This window comes from Octodon degus, unplaced genomic scaffold (assembly GCF_000260255.1).
Source record: "Octodon degus isolate 3935 unplaced genomic scaffold, OctDeg1.0 scaffold00081, whole genome shotgun sequence".
Lineage (NCBI taxonomy): Eukaryota > Metazoa > Chordata > Mammalia > Rodentia > Octodontidae > Octodon > Octodon degus.
Window position 1 is genome coordinate 11,060,057 of NW_004524657.1, and position 19,895 is coordinate 11,079,951.

General features: G+C 33.3%; 1 non-coding gene across 1 annotated transcript; it reads right to left on the reverse strand.

Moving 5' to 3' along the window:
- Positions 1–1,266: 1,266 nt before the first annotated feature.
- On the reverse strand, positions 1,267–1,373 carry LOC111818164. Its single transcript, XR_002822221.1, has one exon. It is a non-coding gene; the product is annotated as a U6 spliceosomal RNA (small nuclear RNA).
- Between the last annotated feature and the right edge of the window lie 18,522 nt (positions 1,374–19,895).

Sequence of the window (19,895 nt, forward strand, 5' to 3'; positions counted from 1 at the left end):
TATTTACAGTAATTAATACATTGCATATTGTTGTCTTAGTGGTTATTCATTATACAAGATGCAGACATGATATCCTGTCTCAAACATTATTATAACAAACCTCTCTATTTATTGAATTAAAAGAGTTGGGCTGTATATCTATCCTATTTTGAGTATACAGATACAAAAGGGTTATTCATTTCTATCCCGCTTTTTAAGTTAGTTTTGTCAGAGAAGGACATTCCATTGTCATTTAAATATAGTAGGTGCTTGAATTCAGCAGAATTTCCCAATAGATTCCCCTAGTCCATAATAGTAGTGGGTTTTCCATAAGACTGGCAATGTCCAAAGTTGTTGACTTGAGCTTTTTATAGCTCAGCATATTAATGTGGCTTTACTCTTTATACTTCATTTTCATACTTTTCTGTTGGATGGCTAAGCAAGACCTATATGACAAGAAATGTAACTTTTGTATCTGATAAAGTCAGTCAAATCCCCTCAGGATTTATCCTGAAACTCTATACCGCCCTTTGTAGATCCTTTGTGTCAGCCATGTGGATGGATCACGGCCATTGCTTGACCAATTTGCTCTCTGTGAAAGCCTGAGAGAATGTTTTCTCTCCATGGGACTCTCCTTAGGCACACTCTACATCATTGGTCACATTCCTCTCTGGCCCCATAATCTCCTTGATCAGAAAATTAGGGACACAACTGAGTTACATAAAATTACAGTATAGGCTCTCCTATGTTCTGAGTTCTCACTGACCTTGAAAGGCTAGGAACAAAATGTTGACTGTCCTTGCAGCCCTTCTTTTTTTCTAATTTTTGGTCTGCAAACTTAGGTTGGTAACCCTCCTGAAGAGAAGCTTATTATTACCCTACAACATATGCAGTTGGGTTTAACCTAACTATCTGTCTGAATATCAAACATCTTAGGCATAACATGGAACAGGCATTTTCCATCAAGTATTGATATGTTAAACTCTAAGTCCCTGCAGAATAAGAAGACAAAAATTTAAAAAATAAAAAAAGTTAGAAAAAATATAAATAAACAATTACATAATTTTACAGAGAAGTTAAGAAATATAACCATATACAACATTGTAACAGGACTGTCCTGTGACATTTTTTTCTCTGTCTATTATTTTCATTTATCGCCCTCTTTTTTTAAACAAACATTTACTTGAGAGACAGTGTGGCAGTAATTGGTATGTCATAACAAGCAGTACATATTTAGAAGACCAGAATGGCAGGCATTCCAATAGGACCCTACCATTACACTTTGCTAAAAATATGGAACGCTTCATGAATTTGCGTGTCATCCTCGCACAGGGGCCATGCTAATCTTCTCTGTGTCATTCCAATTTTAGAATATGTGCTGCCGAAGCAAACACTGAATTCAATCTTATAGAGAATTATATGATAAGCATTGCAATCAAGTAATTGGTAGAGAAAAATCAATTTTTTTCAATAATGAGATTAAAATTTCCCATCAGTAAGAACTCATACATGTATTTAAAATAAATAAGCCTATTAAAATAATGTCATATATAATTGCAAATATATTATATATTAATTAAATGAAATTATTTATATATATTCATTTTTAAAAATAAAATAAAGGCAGTCCTCACAGATGGCTTGCTCAAGAAGAAAAATATTGTCAGGTATATCTATTTCTCTATCACAGATCAGCTTTTGACTATATATGGATAGTATTGGAGCAGAAGATAAGAAACAGATTACAAGATAGATTCGGTTCTCAAAATGTCACCCAAGAGTTTGTCAAATAGAAAGTTGCAGAGAAACCTATTTCTAGATAACAAGAAATATGTTTTGGAAACAAATGTAAGAATATAACTTTTCTGTCCCTAAATTAACTCTTTATCTGATTTATGGAATGATTTAATGATTTCACTCCATCACCTTATTTATGGTCAGCCACTTTAGAAATGTCCATTATTTTCTTCTAGTATTTATGCTTATGGTCACTTGTAATGAACACAATGTTCATTTTTATTGGCAGATTTTTTTTTTTTTGAGGGGGGTGAAACTGGCTCAGACTCTTCAGGGCATGTGTGGTAAGGCCTGAGGAACAGGGGATTCGAACCACAGCACCATGAGGCTGACTGATTTAAGCAGGCACTTAAACAACTGAGCTAATGGGCAGGCCTCCAAAGAGGTTAGAGGGCTGGCCAAAGAGCTCAGCAGATTAAATCACCTGCAAGTAGGCTCAGGGGCTCGGTCCCAGGCCTGTTGGGCTGGCCCCGCCCCTGGGGTGCACTGGGATGGCAATTGAGACTGGGTGTGGTGGTGCATGCCTGTAATCCCATCTCTTGGGAGGCTGTATTTTTTTTTTTTCTTTTTTCGGAACCAGGGATTGAACTCAAGCCCTTGCACATGACAGGGAAGAGCTTATTCTGCTGAATATTGGCAGATGTTTGCAGTAATTATATTTCTTAGTGGAGTTGTTTCATGTGTACAACCCATTTTAATCATTATTGGCCCCTTTTCTTTCCATTCATTTCTCTCCCTCCAACACTTGATTCTTTCCATTTAAAAAAGTTCTATTTTCCATTTTATCAATGTATAATTATTATGCAGTCAAACAAATAAAACATTGCTAAAAGTGCATACCATGGAACCAACACACCAAACAAGTGTAAAATTTTTAAAAAATTCTTTTGTAAAACATTTTCATCAATTCAAAAAATTCTTAGTGATTTTACTAGTGCTTCTTCCCAGTGCAGAAGTGAGAAATGTTATGATATTTATCACATTAGATATTTTATCTCATCTTAAATTTCATGTAAATAGAATGATATCATGTGTAGTTTTATGTGTCTGAGTCTATTTACTTGAAATGTTATTTCTGAAATTTATCCATGACTGTAACACTAGGCAGTTCTTTTGTATTTCACTTGTTGATTTATTTATGGTTGCAAGGCAGCATGTTTAACTATTCTATTACTGACAAGTTTTGAATGCTCCTCAGATTTTAGTTATTCTGCACAAAGTGGTTAAGAATATTCTTCTAGGAGCAATTCACTTTAGAATTCAACCTACTCATCTGGAGTAGCTATCTGCCATTTCTCTCTCTCTCTCCTTCTCCATCTTCAAATAAACTGTCTTACTTTATTTTGGGGAAGGATTTTGATGTTTTTGTCACTTGGCCTTGAACTTGAGACACTCCTGCTTCAGCTAAATGAGCATCTGTGGTTGAACACCTGAGCTACAGTTGCCAGCTTCTCCTAGCTATTCTAAATCTTTACTTTTTTATAATATAACAACCTGTTGGTTTAAAAAAGAGAAACTGACAAATGTCTCTTAATGTAGAGAATACTGAAGAGACTCTAAACCTTCTCCATACTTCTAACAACTTCAGAATGGACATCATGTTTTAAATTCTCAAATAATATTCATTTTAGAAGCCAAATGCTTTTTCATAAATATTCATTTAAATGCAATTAAAATTTTAAATATTAAAAAATAGTGAATATTTTGTTAAGCTTGTTGTTTGTCCATGCTTATGAAGAACACTAATCTTTTTTTTTTTTTTTTTTGTATTTTATATGTTGCCATAAGTATTCTTAAATTCCCAATATAGTCCCAGATACCAAGTTAGATAATTAAACAGCTTTTTTGTATTTTATATGTTTAAGAGGTGGCACAGTTATTTTGCGACCACAAAATTGTGTTGGGAAATGTCCTTTGTATTTTGGAGTATGATTAGAGTTATTATTCTCCTGTGTTTCTTTAACAAAAATAGGGCTACTTGAGGTTTATAAATTATGGTAAATCATTCTCTTTAAAGAGCCAATCCCTTTCATTTAGGATGTTAATTTATTGGCACAAAGTTATTTACAATATTTCTTCAGCCCAGTTTTTTAAAAAAAAAATTCTTTTCTTTTATCCTTCACTTCTAATATTCATAAGTTTGTATTCTCTTTGATTACACTTGATCAGTTCACTAAATTTTGATTATCAACCACAATTTATTCATTTGTTGTAGAATACACTCACTTATTATCTCTTTTTAATATTTATAGTCATGCTCCAAATTACCTTTTCCTGTTTTCTATTTCTGTGTATATTATAATTTTTATTTTTAAATAATTATAACTTGATAATTTGAGTTTTGTTATTATCCTAAAATTTTCTTTTTCCAATGAGTTAAACTATGAATTTTCCTTTTAGCACAGCTTTTCTACATCCACAAATTTAACATATTGTATCTTTCTTGTCCTTCAGCTTGAAACACCTCCCTATTATCTATGTTACCACTTCAAAATATTCAGCTATTTGGCAAATATTGCTTTGTAACTGTTTTCAATGTGGCCCACTGGTATCATACTTGCAAGCATATGTGAGGCTTATGTACAATCCCCATTAAATTTCCCCCAAAAAATCCTAACTAAATTAATTTTGAGGAAAAAAGTAGCTCACAGTTATGAAGTGGTGAGCTGTAAGGCACAATCTTTCCCACACTTTGCTAACGAGGATCGAAAATAAAACAACCACTTTAAAAAAACATTTGATTTGTATTTACTGCAGGGCACAATCATTCCACCTCCAGGTATTTGCTTAAAATATAAATGAAAAATTTACGGCACTCAAATATTTTACATAATTATAGTTAATATTCATAACAGATCATTCATTTTGGTCTTAAAAGCATCCTCAACTATCTGTCAAATGGCCAATGAATAATTCACATTGTGGTAAATCTGTATCATGGAGTTCTACTGAGCAACAAAATATTAATGCAATCAACTACTTGCTGAGTCTCCTGAAGGCTATATAAAAAAAGGAGTCAAAAAAAAAAAAAAAAGAAACTAATAAACTTCAGCCAAAATGCTCAATTGAATAGTACTATAATATTAAGGTAATGGATGTTGAAATAGAATTTAAAATGTTTCAAAAGAAATCAAAGTCCAAGATTTCAGTAAAGAATTCTACCAAATATTTAAAGGTGAGTTAACACTGAGAGAGTTGAATGATACAGCACAAAACACAAATAGCCCATTGGTCAAACTCTGTATACTGAAAATAAACATATGGAAAACCAAATTATAGCATAATGCCATTTGTCATTACTGCAAATAAAATAGAATTTTAAAAAAACGTCATCCTTTATGTTGAAGCTACTGTTTAGAAGAACTGAAGAAAAGCTACAGACTAGGTAGTACTATGTGTAAACCACCTACCAGATAAGTATTAGTATCTTAATCATCTCAAGAATTCTCAAAACCCAAAAGTAAGAATCAATAATCCAATTAGAAAATGGTGCAAATAAGGAATAAATGAATAAATTTAAGTCTTATCGAATAAGATCAACAAAGTTATAAAAAAAAGTCACTATCCGCTTATGAGAATGGCCAAAATGAAAGAGATCATTAAACTAATTGATGTCAAGCATGAAGGAGAAATCAAATCACTCCTAAATTCCTGGTGGGTACATGAAATATTAGTCCTTTAATAAAACTGTTAGGTAACTGTTGTAAAGAAACCACAGAAAAACTGTAAGAACAAAAGTGGGTCTCTCTCTTTCTTTTAAAGACATGGTCTTACTACGCAGTTCAGGCTGGCCTTGAGCTCACTTTGTAGCCCAGGCTAGTCTAGAAAAAAGTGTGACTCTTGAGCATTTATCCCAAGAAACAAAGTGTTAAGCTTAAATAAAAATCTACATATCATAGTTTTATTTTTTATTTATTTATTTAATTCTTTTTGCAGAATCAGGGATTGAACTCAGGCCCTTGTGCTTGCCAGGGAAGCATTTATTCCACTGAGCCATCTCCCTGGCTTCCTACATATCACATTTGCTGGATACCTATTTGTAGGTTAATGTTTAATCAAATACTATATTCATAACAGGTAATAAAAGTCAATACACAGGAAAAATATTTGATATATTTGATTATTTGGATGAAACTACAGGAGATTTTTCTCGATATGATAATAATGAAACAATCTAAGTTGCATGTTCCACTTGCATGGTATACTTAAAATGAGAAAACATAGGTGTGTTCTATATAGAACAAATAGTTTTCAAGAAATAGTGGGAAGAAGAATGAGAATGCATGCAATTATGAAAATACAGAACAAAAGCACCTTGTGGTAATATAGCTTCAGGTATATTTTCAGATAAAATGTCAATATATCTGTTGCAAGATTGACCTATAGTCTCTCCAAGTACTTCCTTTAGAACAAAGTAAGTTTAGGATGCCTTAGATCTGCCAGCAATATTTCTTGTAAATGCTGCTGAATTGGGCTGATGAGATAACTCAGTAGACTAAGCACCTGCTTTGGCAAGCAAAGGGACCAGGGCTTTGATTGCCCAGTCCCATGAGGTAAGATGGCCCCACCACCAGGGAGCACAGAGTCAGAGACTGAGTTGGGGCATGGTGGTACACACCTATAATCTCAGCACTGGTGATGCTGAAAACAGAGGATCGCTATGAGTTTGAGCTGTGCAGTGAGACCCTGTACCAAATAAATAAAATGATAAAAAAACAAAAAAATCAAATGTTACTGAATCTATAATTATTTTTAAAATTTAAAAAATGTTTAATAAAATAAAAATGTATTTATTATAGTCTAGCAGCAAATATTTAGAATTTATTATAACACTTATGCTATCAATTTTATATGATTAATAATATCATACAAAACCTGTACAAATCATCTATAATGAAGCTTATGTATGAAGTAGGAGAAAAATTTACCATACCCTTACACCTCAAAATGAAAACATCTACCAGGATTGTGATTGGGAAAATTCAATGTTCTGAATAAATGACTCTAATAAGCTTGTTTACTACAATCTAGTACAAAATATTAATTTTCAAGGACTTAGAGCAACAAGTCCTGTCATATAGCACTTTAAATCTATTTATGAGCATCTAGTACAAGTGAAACAAAGAAAGGGCAATATGAGGCAGGCTGTTTCATTTCTAAGAATTGATCCAATGGAAACGCATACATTTGTTCTTCAAAAGTCATGTATTGGTAGCTGTACAAATTTGAAATAACACAAACATTTTTCAACAATAAAATGTATTAAAATGATGATGCTTCAGTTACATATAACTTCATGTGACAACATGGACAATAAGTGCTTATTGTATATCTCTTACATAAAAGTTCAAAAAAGTAATACTTACTTCTGTTTTTAGAAGTTAGAATACCATGTGCTTAATGTTTCCAGGGAGTCTGAAAAAGTTTCTGAGTTTCTTATATTGTCTAATTTTTGTTAAGCATGAGATTATATTACTTGGTGTGATCAGTTATAAACTGTTAACAGCTATAAACACAGGAACTGAACACATTTAAGTATATTCTGTAACTTACAAAGATGATTCACATATAAAAATATCTTGTGCACTGTAATATTACTTACAAGAGCTAAACTATGGAGTCAATCTGTGTCAACTGATGAATAGATAAAGAAAATATACTCATTCCTCACACATGCATGATCAAATACTATTGAAATGTCAACAAAGAACATCCTGTCATTTGTAATAGCACAAACGAACCTTGGGGACTAAAAGCTCAGTGAAATAAACCAGGCTCAGAAAAAGGTATACTTCATATTATCACATGTACAGCCCACAAAGATCAAGATCTAAGATCCAATAAGTAGATCAGTGGTTTCCAGGGGCTGAGAAGGGGATGGGCAGTGGCAATAAGTCACAATTTCAGTTTAATTTGTATTTTGATGTTTCTAGCTTGAAAGAGTCCCACCTCTTAAATATGAAACTTGTGAAATTATGACATGAGTTTTTAGATTCTTTTTATCTTCCATTTTACTCATCTTTCATGGCGTCATAGACTACTTTTCCTTAAAATCACAGCTATGAATTTTTCAGCCTCAATGTTCAGATTACTCTGTCAGCACAGAGTAATATTTGTGCAGTTAAGAATTAAGGGATTGGTGTTTTCAAAGCAATTAGAACTTGTCTGCCTGTTACGATAAAACTCCTTCACAGAGATTATTACCTGTTACTATTCATTAGATCAGGTGTTCATGCCTGTTTTATGCACAGATACACATTGCATTCAGCTTGGTACTTAGCTATAAAATACTGCTCATAAAAATGAATTTTTGAAAATTTATTAAGGAGAAAATACTTTGGTAATACACGTAATCTCATTCTATAAGAGTATTTTTGGCTGTTAATTTATATTGCATTTAAAACTTAAATTAAGGGAACAGTATGAATAAACTGTGCCAAATATTTATCAAATACTGTTTTATTTGATATGGTATAAAAACATAAGTCACTGATACTTTTATATTTTGTAAACATGAGGATAACCAATTTGGAAAGGAAAGAAGCAACATACTAGAAGAAATTTCATGTCATTAAATACTTGATAATTATTGGTATGCCCATATTTAGGCAAATCAGCATTCAATGAAATAAAAACAATTTTTGCCTCTTTGTTTCTTATGTATTTAGTACAGGGTCTACAGGGTCTCACTACACAGGTCGGACTCATAGTGATCCTCCTGTTTCCAGCCTCCAAAGTGCTGGGATTACAGGCAAGCACACCACCACACTCAGGCTCAACCACCATCGGAGCACAACTCAGGGGCAGGGCTGGCACAGCACATGGGGAATGGAACCCCGGTTCTTGTATGTGCCTAAGCAAGTGCTTTAGTCCACTGAGCTATCTGGCTGGCCCTAACTTTTGCCTCTTTGAAATGTACAATAACAATTACACTGCAATAGATGGGTTAGTGGTCAAATGAGACAAGTTACAATGATAGTAAAACCAATATGATACTTTTCAAGGCACTTTCAATCACCCCTCATGTAACTTCTGCCATCTCAAATGGTTCATATGTACATTAAACACAAAGCATAAATTCAGTAATCTAAAAAATATGAATGTAAATGCCATTGATACCATTATGTTCATTGTTAGATGTTTTCAATTTTTGTATATGTCTGTTTTAAACTTTTGGATACCTCATCTAGTTCAGTGAACAGATATAAGACCCTACTCTTACTCAGCCACACACACAACCCTAACATGAGTAGGGAGAGAGAAAGCGAAGTGCAATTTCCCCACTGACTTCAGCAGTCGAAGCACAGCTTTGCTCAGTATTGTTCCTTTATTTTCCTTCCATAGGACAATGAAGACAAGCGCCTTTGGTAGGACATGAATTTCAATTCATACACCTAGGGACTGGGCATCTTCAGTGGAATGTTCCAGTGGCAGAATTTCCTGCTGCTTGTGTTTTCAGAGAGCCCAGCTTTAAGCCTGCAGGCCAATACGTAAATCTGTTTCTGTTTCTTTAAACAGAGGACTTCTATGTGTTTCAAAACAGATATGCATTAAGTAAGCATTTATTTAATATTTACACATGTTAGAATCATGAGGCTGTTCTGAGGACAAGCAGTGAAAGAGACAGCAGGAATTGAGGCTGTATCTCCAAGTGCCTGGCCCTGTGTCCACAGGGCACAGCATAATTGAAAGGATGATCTTACTAGAAAAGGAACGTGTGCATATACATGCAGAGAAGCGTTCAAATAAATTCACCGAAATGTTTATGGCTGTTTTCTCAAGGTGTTGGGATCTCATGGGAATTTATTCTTTGTTGAACTTGTACTTTTCTTACAGTTACAATAAATCCATAATCAACATAGAATTATTAATAATTTTAAAATCCAAAAACATTATTGTACAAAACAAATGCTAATTCCATATAGTCCAAGGTCCCTTCATTAAATAGTTTTGCTGAATTTTGTAGAATTTATGCTACCTAATATTTGAAGAATAATTAAAAAGGATAAATTGGTTTATGGTGTGTGCACTTTTCACCTTGTGTAATGTTGCCTTTATTCTCTGTCTTCTTGTACTTAATTTTCTTTCATTTTTCTAAATAAGATTGCTTTTGTTTACTGTTACATCATATATGAATATCTTTCTAAATAGTTTTTGTTTTTTCAGTTTTCAAATTTTACATAAAGTGACTCAACCTGTATTTATGTGGATTTTTTTCTATTCAGTCTTAACTAAAAGACTTAGTTAAGACTTATACTGTTAAGTTATGTAAAGTATTTCCTATGAACAAAGAGTACGTGTTATTTTTCCATCCTACTTCTGGTACATAGTTTATTTTTATGGTAGAAAAATGTTTTTACAAAGTTTGTAGATTGCAACCACTGCAATATTTAAAATACATGTATGATCTTAATTTTAAATTAGAAGAGAAAGAACAACTATTCATCTATTAGGTATAAGATATATGTTAGTGTACTGGTTGGTACATTGTATTAACTTGAGAGGTTTAGAAGTTTAGTTAAGTGACTCTGCAGAGAGCCAGGACTCTTACCTTGCACATGTCCTCATCCTGTGGAAGAGGAGGGCAAGGACACTGTGTGAGCTCTACACTCCCACCCCAGGGTAGCCTGCTTATATTATAAAGAAAGATAAGAGGCAGATAGTGCTGCTCCTTCTTTTGCTCTTTGCTGTTTTCTTCTGTGGTGAACTGCTACCCTCTTCCATGTGCCCCTCTGCCTTACAGCCAGCTGAGTATGGACTGAAACATCCACAAACTGTGAGCTAAATGAACCTTTCCTTCCTTAATTCTGGCTCTTGGACATCTTTTCCTACCAATGAGAGAAAGGTAACTGAAACAGAAAAGAAAAAAATATGTATTCAATCCATACAGAGTCCAGAAGAATAATGAAAATCTAACCAGAGGATCCCAAAATATGAAAGATACAGGATAAAAATCAATAATGTTGCTTACCTGGCAAGCACAGAGTCCTGAATTCAGTCGCCAGTACCAAAAAAAATCAATAATGTCAAGGGAATAATAGTTCTTTGGGTATATATACATATATATTTAAAGTGTATATATTAGTGGTTCAGTAAATAAATCCCCTAAATATAGCATAATGAATTATTAGTGTAGACTCATGGGAATATATGCAGAATAATTTATTTAGCCTTATAAAATTTTTATTTTAAGAGAATAAAAACCAACAAAATTTATACATAACTACAAGCACATTCATCCCCCTTATCTTTGACAAAAGGCCAAACATGTTCACTGGAAAGAAGATAGCCTCTTTAATAAGTGGTGCTGGAAAAACTGGCTTTCCATATGGCAAACACTAAATCCAGACCCAGGTCTATCAACACGTACTAAAGCCAAAATTGATCAATGATATAAATAGTAAAATAGAAACACTAAATCTAATGAAGGAGAAAGTAGGTAGAAATATTGAACACATAGGAGTAGGCAGAAGCGTTTCCTGTGCAGTTTGGTTATTGTTCATCAACTCTCTGCCTACTCCTATGTGTTCAATAGATGAATAGTTGGTCTTTTTCTTCTAATTTAAAATTAAGTTCATATATGTATTTTAAATATTGCAGTGGTTGCAATCTATAAGCTTTGATGTCTAGAAATGTTTCTAATTATTATTTTGAATTTACATGGTAATTTTAAATTTAAGAATTTAACTTACTTATGTGTATATATCTGTGGACTGCTTCAAATTCTTTGTGTGTTAATTTGCACTGAGTACTTTTTCAAGTTTAAATTTATTTTATTTTGATCACATAATGAATTACATTAGTTGTATCACTTATTTTAAGCCAGTTTAAATTCTCATTGTTAATTCTTGTCCACAATTCATTATTTTAATACCAAATATGGGAATATACCATACATTTTTTTCTTACTACAGGGATTATAATTGATCACAAACTTCTATTTTCTACATTTTAAAATCTACTGTTGTATTTGTGCTAAAGCCATGTCTACAGAAACACTGTCCTGGCTAATCACGAATGTGAGTACATTACAATAGACCAAATTCTGGAAGTCAGGAGAGTCTATAGTCACTTGATATTTGTGAAAAATTTGTCAATTTCTTTGCCAAACATAGCTTATACTTCAAAGTACCCTTGACCTAGTCTTCCAACTTTCTTTTTATACTCCTCTTGAAGATCAAAGTGCACAGGTGTCTAAATATTCTCTTAGTTTTCTCAGGTTCCCTATCTATTTTTTATAAGTACATTTTTCTCGTAAAGCATTTGGATACTTAATTCTGTCTTGCCATCTGCTTCTCTGAGAGCTTAATGTAATATAATTCATAAATATATTTCTTGATTTTATTTATTGCATTTTATTGAAGATTATTTTTATCCATGTTCATTTTTCCATAACTATTTGGTTTTATAGCATGTTGGTCTAAATTAAGCATTAATGCAATGGTAATGTCCTTAAACACACTTGATGTTTTCTTCTCTGCATTCCAAAACCATGTTTATTGGAATGCAAATTAAAACAACACTGAGATTCCATCTAGCCCCAGAAAGAAAAGCAGTCATTAAGAAATCAACCAATAATAAATGCTGGAGGGACTGTGGCATAAAAGGGACAATTCTCACTGTTGTGGGAGTGTAGACTGGTACAACCACTGTGGAAATCAGTGTGGAGATGCCTCAGAAAACTAGGAGTCTGTGTCCCATTCAACCCAGCTCTTCCCTTCTTGGGTAATTTTCCAGAATAATTGAAAACATCACACTATAGTGGCATATATGTAACCATATTTAGAGCAGCACAATTTTCCATAGGTAACCTTGGGAAAAATTCAAATTCCTATCAACCGAGAAATTTTTAAAAAAGATATGGCATATTTATATAACGCAGTACTATTCTGCTATCAAGAAAGATAAACTCAAGGCTTTTATAGGTAAATGGATGCAACTAGAGGCCATACTCACAAATCAGATATGCATGTGTGAATATGTGGTCTCACTAGTGGAAGAACCTGAAAGAGTAAATAAAATCTGAAAGGTACAATAGATATTGTGAAAGGGAGAGAAACGGCTGAAAAGAAAAAAAAACAACTGATTTGAGGCAAAGTAAAAAAGAAAGACGGAAGGGAAAAATATATATGTATATACATAAGATAGCTAAGATAAATGTGTTACTAATTTCTATTGATTTATGAAAGGAACAGTTAATATTTACTCCTTTGACCAGTTCTATATGGTTACATCCATTAATTTCAGTAATTACTTTGAAGGCAACATGCAATTTAACAACCATTGCTGAATTTCTATCATTTTGTTTTTGAAATTAAGCATTTCTAGTTTATTATTATTATTTTGTATTTTATTTTTTAAAAATTATAATAATATATTATTGAAAATAGCAATGTAGTCATCTGGGACTCTTTTGGCTTTTACCTTTTTTTCTGATGACTTTGCTAGCAGGCCTATTTAATAGATATAGAGGTGTGTCTGGAGTTTATCATTTCTGTCCACTTATACTTTAAATGAGCTTGTCTTTCATTTAAATAGGTGAAGCATTTGCTATAAAGTCATTTGCAATTTTCTTGTTTTCATTTTAATATCTATCAGCTGTGTAATAATGACCTTCATGGAGTCTCACTATGATTTTTGAAATCTTTCTGGCTCCTATGGAACATTCCACATGGGAGTTATAAAGTTATGTTGATTTCCTTAAAGAACACACTTGTTATATTTTCTTAACTCTGTTTATTTTCTAATTTTTTAAAATGGAATGTTATAAATTTTACAGATTTTTCATATTGTTTAAAGTTGAAAAATGTATTTCAGTGCAACTTTATTTGGCATGCTCTCATTGGCCTTTAGTTTTGGATACTTTAAAACCCTTTTATCAGTCTAGAACCAAATTTTGATATATTAATTTAATGACTTTTATTTTCTATATTACAATATGAGAAGTTTCAAAGGTATGTGTTTGGTATCTGCGTGTGTGTGTGTGTGTGTGTGTGTGTATGTGTGTTCAAGTGTGTGTATTTATTTTTTAAAGTTTTAAAAGACTCGTTTCTTTGCAATCGGGTAACAAGGTAGAACAAGAAAAAAATACACACACATACACACCAATTTTCATTTTATGTTGTGTATCAGTGTATGTGTGTCTTTAGCTTTTTTGTGTATATAGCTTTTTTGTGTATACAGCTTTTGTAGATACTAGCTTCATACAATGTTCTTTTCTTTTTCTTTCTTTCTTTCTTTCTTTCTTTCTTTCTTTTTTTTTTTTTTTTTTTTTTAGTTTAGGGAAGGGTCTACAGGGTGTTCAGGGTCTCACTACCAGATCGGAGATCAGACTCATAGTGATTCTCCTCTTTACAACCTCCCAAGTGCTAGGATTACAAGCATGCACCACCATGCCCAGTCTTAATCACTATCTCCATGCATCCTGGGGGTGGGGCGGGTGCAGGAGGTCCAGGGAATTGAACCCCTGGCCCCTGCACCTGCTTGATGTGGCAGGCCATCATAAAATGTTCTTAATGTACCTTTTTTCCTCTCCATATCTCTGTCTCATCCATTAAGCCCAAAGTCCAACCTTTTGGCTTGTCTGGACCACGCTAACTGAAGAGTTATTGTCTTGGCCCTCATAAAATATAACACCTAGTTAGTAGATATACATAAATTCCTTTACTCTTTTATATTTATTATCTTTAAAAATAAGACTGCAAGTGGCCAGTAGGTTGCAGTTTGCATATTCCTGACAGAATATTTTGGGCCAATAGTTTTCCATTACTCATATCCAACTGAACTACAGTAACTGTATTTCCAGTTTTTTAAATATGCTTTCTTATTTTTTTAATCTTTTTTCTTTTTATTTATGTATTCATTTATTGGATATAGGGTCGCACTGTGCAGTTCAGACTCATAGTGATCTTCCTACCTCAGTCTCTCCAGCATGGGGATTACAAAAGTACGCTACACTTCCAGTCAAGGGTGGCAGTAACTGGGTCTACATAGCATGCTTTACCAGGGCTGGAACCCAGGTCATTGAACTTGCCTGGTGCTTAGACTTCTGAGCTGGCTCCCAAGCCCTGCTTTTCATTTTTAAGTACTTCAACTCTTCCCCCTCTTCCCCCCAGTGGTACCAGAGATGAAACTCAGGACCTTGCGCTTGGCCAGACAAGCACTTATTCTACTGAGCTATTTCTGGGGCCCTTCATTTTTAAGTACTTTAGACTTAATTTTATGTCATATGATATTACTAGGAACTTTAAAATCATTTATTTTTGCATAATTTCTTTGTGATTTAGTGCCGGGATTCTATCTTAGGTGAGTTCGAAAAGTTCTTAAAATGAAATTTCTACATATAAACTAATTAAATTAGATGCACCTTGTAACTATACCTCAAAATTTGTATCCACATGATTGTCCTGAACTTCTTCCCGTAGTTTTTGTGTAGAATGCACTCTTTACCTATTTTTCTTAATGAAAAGATGCCTATTTTCATATTCTGGTGTCATAACTTTCTTGATTTTCTCTGAATTCTTTCTACATTACATCATAACAATTCCACTTTCATTTTCATAAAAGATGCATAATATGAAACCTATAGTGTGCAGCACAGTTTGGTGTTGAGAAATACATGCAGCCTGTATAGAGCTGATATGTTGAACTTCGAGCCTTGCATGGCTGCAGCCAGAAAACCACTGCCCAAGAGCTTTGCATTTCCAGCTACTCCTGATCCTGGCCACCACCTTTGTATCCTTTTAAGTTTCTATGCTTATTCATTTATGTGTCTATTTTATTGACAAAATATGCATGTAGTTTAAGTGGCTACATGAAGCTACAATTTATATATGTTAATTCACATACTTATCTTTGTTTTCAGGGTGGGGGTGGGGTGCAGACATTTGATATTCTTGTGATTTTCATAAATGCTATATAATACCTTGTTTACTACAATCATTACGATACACAGCAGCTCTCTGGAGTCCATTCATCTTTCCTAATTTAAACTTTGTACCCTGTGACCGACATCTCTTCAGCTCATTCTGCTGCCAGGCCATGATGTTCACCATTCTACCCTTCAGTTTTATGAATTTAACTTTATTATGTGCTACATTTAGATTAAATAATGCAGTGTAATATTTTGTCCTTCAGAGTCAAAAGCAGGTAATTATACAGAAGATATATATGGAAGCCATATGTGGAATACATAGGTAGATGGACAGACAGACAGACGGATAGATAGATAGATTGAGCCAATGCAGCAGGTCTTGAAATTCTCAGGGGGAAGACAGTTGATGAACAAATGAAAACAACAGTCAGAATTCAGAAAGCTGAGATCAGGTGGAGTCCTTTCTCCAGATGGGAAAAAAAAGAACTGCCTAATGCTAAAGTGTATTTATTCATACAATCAACAAGAAGTTGATATCATGTGAAATCTCTCTCTCAGTAGGAGGAATGCTCTGCCTAACAACTTGCTTGTCTGGCTCACCTCAGGAGCTCCATGTTCTCTGTCTGTCCTTGCTTTAGCCCAAATGTGTGGTCAATCTAAAGCTCAGCTGTTCTCAGAGTATCATATGTTTTATTTGTTCCTAGATTGATGAGTACCTAGATTGGTTATATATCTTACTTAAAGTGAGTGAGCTATATGGATCATAAGAATGCAATACTTCTTGATGGATTCATTTCAGTTAATTTACATCCATACCTAGTAGTGGGATTCTTAGATTATATAGTAATTTTATTTTTTTAATATTTAAAGGGATTATATATTATTCTTTCATAAAGAATAGCAGTTTACATCTTATCAAAATGTACACATATCCTCTTCACATATTTACCAGTGCTTTTGATTTTTTATTTTAAATTACTCATTTAGTACAGGGCATACAGCATTTACAGGGTCTCATTACATAGATCTGACTCATACTGATCCTCCTGTTTTCAACCTCCCAAGATCTGGGATTACAGGTGCACTCCACAACACCCAGAGTCAATGTCTCTCTCAGTGTGCCCCAGGGCTGGCATAGCACTCCGGGGATCAGACCCTTACCACTGCATTCTTGACTTTTTGATAGGGGCTATTATAACAATTGAGATGCAACTGTTCCTTTTAGCTTCCATTTATATATCTCCAGTGAAAGGTGATGTTGAGTGATTTTTTTTATACTTATTCAATATATACCAGACATATATCTACTGGCCTTTTACATATTTACTTGTTTTGCAAATTTGCTTTTGAAAACTGTCTGTTCAGGTCATTGGCCTAGTTGCTAACTATATTTTTCTTATAAATCATTTGATACTTTAATATATTCTGCATAGTTACCTCCTTATATATGGCTCAGAAATATTTTGACATCTACAGATTGTGTTTTACTCTGTTGACTGTTTCTGTGGCTGCATAGAAGTTTCTTAGAACAATACATTTTTTCCCTATTTTTAGGTTGATTTTTGATTTTTTATTTGTGCTTTTAAGTTCTACTGATTTCTGGCCCCACATTGATGTAGGTCTCCTATATTACAAGGAAAGAAATATTCCATTCAGTTTGTGTGGTTTTTGTTCTTACTTTTTTTCAATACATGGATACATCTTTCCCCTCCTTTAAATATTTATTGTAACTTCCTTTTCATCTCTGCGTTGGTTAATTTGAGAGTATCAAACTTGATTTGTTTGAGGTATGGTTGAAAAGAGCATAAAAGTGACTTCTAAGTTTCCATAATTCTGTGAGTAAATTCCCTAATTATAACCTCTCATGTTCTGATAGATCACCTCTCCAGAGAGCTGTGAATAATGTGATACTGATTAGTTTCACCTGATGCTTTGTCTATTGAACAGCATTATTTATACATGTTTAATTCATATATATTTCAAAAAATATGCACGGTATCAATACATATCCATTACACTTCCTTTTTTTAATCATTTGTTTCAACAACCTGAGCACAATCATCAGCGAGAGTTTCCCAGGAATTTTGATGTAGTACATATTTGGGAATAGCAGAAAGTTACAGTGGGAATACAAATGCCATACTAATCCAAAAAGGCTGAAACTGGTGGGTTTAAATAAGAAAGAAACAAATAGGAGAAGTATTAGAGTAAACCTTTTGACACACTAATCCTGGACAAGAATGATTAATAACAAGAGTGGCATCAGTCCAAAATTACAGAGTTGTTTCCAAGATGTCCTTGAAGAACTTTGTGTATGAGGTAGCAATTGCTTCTATATATGCTTGTGGTTTTGATAATTTTTTGTTAATTATCCTCAAGTCTTCATATTTAAGAACTATTCTTTCATAATCTCCTGGGCTTATTTGCTTTATTTTTTAGGTTGGCAAAGGGATTTCTTTTTGATTCTTACATTTTTTATTATTTTAATTTTCCTAGTATTTGTTGTGTGCCCCAGGTACAGTTTTTATTTCCTTATAGGAAAGCACTGGTTTTTTTTTTTATTTCTTACAAATTTTATTTGGTAATGGGCTGAGGAAATAAAGTTATTTATATTAAATGCTTAGAAACTAATATATTTGATGGTTTTGTGTTTATTTGCAAAAGATAACTGTTTGTTAACATGTTACCAGTTTAAACTCTAAAGTTGCATAAAAATGCATTTTCCATAGTATAGATTTTGACTTCAAGACTAGGCATTGAAATTAAAGGGAATGTAGACACACTTCTAATAACATTATTGGGATAACCCTAAACTACCATGATGAGGACAGGTGGTGGTAAGTTTCCTTTATTAATATATTTGAGTCTTAAACTTGAATACAAACATATTAGTTTAAAAATGTATTTAGTATTTTAATACACACATCTGCAAGTGCATGCACACGCACACACACACGCGCGCGCGCACACACACACACACACAGATTTCAACACAGAAAGGTACTACATTACCTTTCTGTACAAGATATTTCTCTCCTTAAAAGGAACTCATTAAAATTCCTCCAGTTCACAATTTCCCCACAGCTCATGCAATTTTTAGTGAAAACTAGATTAAAAAGAAAAACAGAAAGATATGAAATACAAAGTAACAGCCATTTACTAAATGTAAGTGAATATTTTTCCTAACTTACGCATGTGTATTTTTTAACTCAGTATCTGAAACTGCAGTCTCAGTCAGAGCTGTTCAGTACAGTAGAATCATTCCTTCATTCCTCTCCTACTGAGTATACTGTGCTATGAATGTTAACATTAGAACATCTAAAATATTTCCAAAGACATAAAATTTATTTATCTGATTTTACTCATCTACAAACTCCATCTTTGCCTTTGTCTTTTTCTGCTGAGCGTTAGATATACGGTCACTTCATTTTCAGAGCGGCTAAACAAATTCCTACCCTTTTAAACCACAAGAATGATGTGAAAGTAGAAATGTAAAATGTGTTCCACACAGCTAGCTGGTTTTTCTGTGCATAATTTATTTGGTGCTAATAAGATATGTAGATGGATTTACCTCTACTTTTCTTTTCCCTATAAGTGAGAATGAAGAAAACAGCACAATTTTAAAATGGAAAGAAAACGATTCCAATTTTATTCATGAGTTGCAGTCACATTGTTTTTAGAATGTCAAACAAACTTGAAAGACATAAATACCATACGAACAATACACATGCCTATAATTTAACACCTGTCTTCCTTGAATAGGCTGTGGCAGTTCCATACTTATGTGTGGATGCAATATGTTGTTTTTTGCTACTGCAGTGGAATATCTGAGAAAGTTATGTATAGTTTGAACCTGGCTATAGCTTATCTGCTCAGAGGTTTGAGATGCATTTTTTACAGTCAAATATATTTTTACCTGGCACAGATTCTAAATTCTAAATGTCACTGTACTGTTTAAATGTGATAATACCAGGAGAAAGAGAATCGCATGTTAGTGTGCTCATAATAAGCAATACTTAGCATGTAGTCTAATTCTTTGGGGAAAATCTATAAGTAACTGAAAGTGGTTTTGGTACCGTAAGTAACAAATTGCTGGCAGAAGTAGGGAGTGTTAAGGACAGTAAACGACTGTACAACAGGAATCTGCCCTAAGAATATTTTGAAGTAGTATTGTCTGAAATAATAAGTTGTAAAACGTAGACTATTTTCCCCTCCTCTATCATATTTTCTTCAAATTTATTTACCT